Below are 3892 nucleotides of genomic sequence, written 5' to 3' on the forward strand. Positions count from 1 at the left end.
AGAAGGACGATATCGTGTACGAATCCGAAAAAGAAGAAAGCGAATCTGAAGGAGGAAGCGGCATAGAGGGTGAACTAGCTAACACCATGGCTAACATCGATGAAGTTCCCATGGGTGAATGGAAGAAAAGGATGCGTGACGACACCGGCCCGAGACTCGTACAACCCGCGATTCTCGCAACTGCCACCTTTGAACTTAAGGGCCACATACTTGCTCAGCTTAAGGAAATCCCATTCTACGGGAAGGATCATGAAGACGCATACAAGCATCTTAACGAGGTCAATGACATAGCCGAATACTTCAATGTCCCTAATGTGGCTCGCGACACTGTTTTGCTACGAATGCTACCAGTCACATTCAAGGGAGCCGCGAAAGATTGGTTGAAATCACTCCCTCCAGGATCCATCACTACTTGGACTAAAATGAAAGAAGAATTTATAGACCAATTTTACCCTCCATCAAAAATAGCCAAATTGAAGAAATCCATTGCCAATTTTGAACAACAAGCTGGGGAGTCACTTTATGAAGCATGGGAAAGATACAAGGGTTTACTAAGGAATTGCCCACATCATGATCTAAACAGCCAACAAGAAGTCTCCATTTTCTATGATGGAGTAAATGTGACAACCAGGGAACTCCTTGACTCGCAAGGACCACTCACAAAGAAACCACCCCCGGTGATAAAGGCTCTAATTGAAGAATTCTCTAAGCACTCTAGAGAATATCACAATCCAAGGAATGACTTGACTCGAGGGGCGGTGAATTCTATTACGGATGACATGGCAGCAATGATGGCAAAATTGGAAAGCATGGAACGAAGGATGACTAAGATGGACCAATCCATCCATGCCATAAGAGTGGGATGTGAAAATTGTAGAGGGCCCCACCTTACTAAAGATTGTGGCCTTGATGAGAACGGGAACCAGAAAGTGCAAGTGTGATATTCAAGTGGTTATAGGTATGATGACAATTGGCGAAAACCCAAGAAAGAATGGCTACCATATGAAGAGTATAAAAAGACAAGGGAGGAAAAATATAAGCAAAAAGATAGAGGCTTTTATCAAAAGGAGGAACCGGTGTATGAAAAGAAATCAGATTTGGAAGACATGCTTACAAGATTCGTGGCCGCGTCTGAGAAAAGACATAATGATACCGATGCGACAATCAAAGATCAACAAAATATGTTGAGAGACCACCAAATCATGATGAAAGATCAACAAGCTCTTCTTAGGAATCAGCAAGCATCTATTCCCAACATAGAAAAACAGCTGGGCCAACTTGCACAACAAGTGAACGAGAGACGACCGGGTGGACTTCCTAGTAATACCGAAAGTAACCCAAAAGGTGCACATATAAATATCGTGACAACTAGGAGTGGAAAGATTATAACTCCTCTGGCCCCTATTCAGCAAGAAGATCCTAAGCTGGTTCACGAGGAAGAAGCAGAACATAAAGAATCACAAATTCCGGACCCGACTCGCCGAGTCGAAGTTACGGACTCGACGAGTCCCCCACCTGAACAGAAAAACAAGCCTCCTGTCAAGCCATATCAGCCTCCACTGCCATTTCCAGTTCGAGCTAGACAAGAAAAGAAGGATGTTGACTACCAGAAGTTTCTGGAACACATAAAGGCTCTTCAAATTAATATGCCTGTCATAGAAGCGGTAGCACAAACGCCTAAATACGCCAAATTCCTCAAGGAGCTTCTAACTAATAGAAAGAAGATGGAAGAGGTGAAGAAGGTGGTCCTAAATGAGAACTGTTCAGCTGCCATGTTAAACAAGCTACCTAAAAAGAAGGGTGATCCGGGAAGCTTAACCTTGCCTTGTCAATTCGGAAACTTAGCTACCATTTATGCATTAGCTGATTCAGGGGAAAGTGTAAATCTCATGCCCTACTCATTCTTCAAGAAATTAGATCTTCCGGAGCCAAGGCCAATCCGAATGGCAATTCACCTCGCAAATAAAACGGTCACATTCCCAAGGGGAATATGCGAAGATCTATTTGTTAAAGTTGATATATTCGTGTTCCCCGCGGACTTCATAGTATTAGATATGGAAGCAGACCCTCAAGTCCCGATCATACTTGGAAGACCTTTCCTAAACACCACGAGTGCTATAGTTGACATGCGAGATTCCAAACTTACTCTTCGGGTGGGAGACGAATCAGTTACATTTAGGGTTGATCAAGCCATGAAGCATGCAAGGAATAGTGATGACACGACATTGTCGATTGATTTGTTGGAAGAGTTAATGGAGGAATGGAATGAAGATGAGCCAAACAAGTCCACCGTCGTCCTTGAAGAAGATTTTGATGCTGAAAGAGACCTGCTGGAGATAGAGAGACTGCTCGAGGAAGCTGAATATAATGATCTGATCAGAAGTACAGAACAGCCGACTCGCCGAGTATCCTCGACCGACTCGACGAGTCCATTCGAAGAAACCCGATCCATTGTGAATTTCACCCAGGGCTCGACGAGTCCCCTCATTGAACTCGACGTGTTCAGCATTCAGAACACAAAATCTGAACTCAAGGCTCTACCTAATCACTTGGAGTATGCATTTCTTGAAGATGGAGAACAAAAACCAGTAATTATAGTTGCTGATCTAGCCAAACATGAAAAAGAAATCCTTGTGGAAGTGCTAAGAAAGAGGCAAGGTGCCATAGCATGGAAGATCACCGATATCAAGGGAATTAGTCCAGCTTATTGTTCTCATAAAATTAACTTAGAAGAAGGAGCCAAACCTGTAGTTCAACGCCAAAGAAGACTTAACCCAAACATGCAAGAAGTTGTCAAAAAGGAGGTGGTTAAATTATTAGACGCGGGTATCATTTATTCAATCTCCGATATCCCATGGGTAAGTCTGGTGCAAGTGGTACCAAAGAAGGGAGGAATGACGGTGGTTACTAATGAAGACAACGAGTTAATTCCAACAAGAACAGTAACTGGGTGGCGTGTTTGCATCGACTACAGAAAACTAAATGATGCTACATGTAAGGATCACTTCCCGTTGCCATTTATCGATCAAATGCTAGAAAGGCTTTCCGGTCATCTATATTATTGTTTTCTCGATGGTTTCTCGGGGTACTTTCAAATCCCAATCGACCCACAAGATCAAGAAAAGACCACATTTACATGTCCAGGTGGAACATTCGCATATAGACACATGCCTTTTGGGTTATGCAATGCACCAACTACTTTCCAAAGGTGCATGATGGCTATCTTTCATGACATGATCGAGAAATTTATGGAGGTTTTCATGGATGACTTCTCAGTTTTTTGGGTCATCTTTTGAGGATTGTTTGTCCAACTTGGATCTCATGCTAGCAAGATGTGAGAAGACTAACCTTGTTCTTAATTTGGAGAAGTGTCATTTTATGGTGAAGGATGGGGATTGAAGTGGATAGAGCAAAAATTGACACAATAGCCAAATTACCCCCTCCAACAAATGTAAAAGGGGTGAGGAGTTTTCTTGGCCATGCGGGATTTTATCGTTGCTTTATTAAAGACTTCTCGAAGATCACAAGGCCTTTGACTCAATTACTCTTGAAGGATGCTCCATTCGATTTCTCTAAAGAATGTCATGAAGCATTTCAGTTATAAAAGGAAAGATTAACCACTACTCCTATTATGATAGCCCCAAATTGGAATCTTCCTTTTGAGCTTATGTGTGATGCCAGTGACTATGCGGTGGGAGCTGTTTTGGGACAAAGAGTTGACAAGCATTTTCAGCCGATCTACTATGCAAGCAAGACCTTGAACCCAACACAATAGAACTACACTACTACCGAGAAGGAGCTACTAGCAGTGGTATATGCTTTTGACAAGTTCCGACCATATTTGGTTTTGTCAAAGACAATAGTTTTTACCGACCATTCTGCCCTTAAGTAT

At 42.5% G+C, this 3892-nt stretch overlaps 1 non-coding gene across 1 annotated transcript; it reads right to left on the reverse strand.

Moving 5' to 3' along the window:
* Window positions 1-470: 470 nt before the first annotated feature.
* LOC145110173 (small nucleolar RNA R71) lies at window positions 471-577 on the reverse strand. Its single transcript, XR_013709553.1, has one exon. It is a non-coding gene; the product is annotated as a small nucleolar RNA R71 (small nucleolar RNA).
* Between the last annotated feature and the right edge of the window lie 3315 nt (window positions 578-3892).

This window comes from Lactuca virosa, chromosome 4 (assembly GCF_052849685.1).
Source record: "Lactuca virosa cultivar CGN04683 chromosome 4, Lactuca_virosa_CGN04683_v6, whole genome shotgun sequence".
Taxonomy (NCBI): domain Eukaryota; kingdom Viridiplantae; phylum Streptophyta; class Magnoliopsida; order Asterales; family Asteraceae; genus Lactuca; species Lactuca virosa.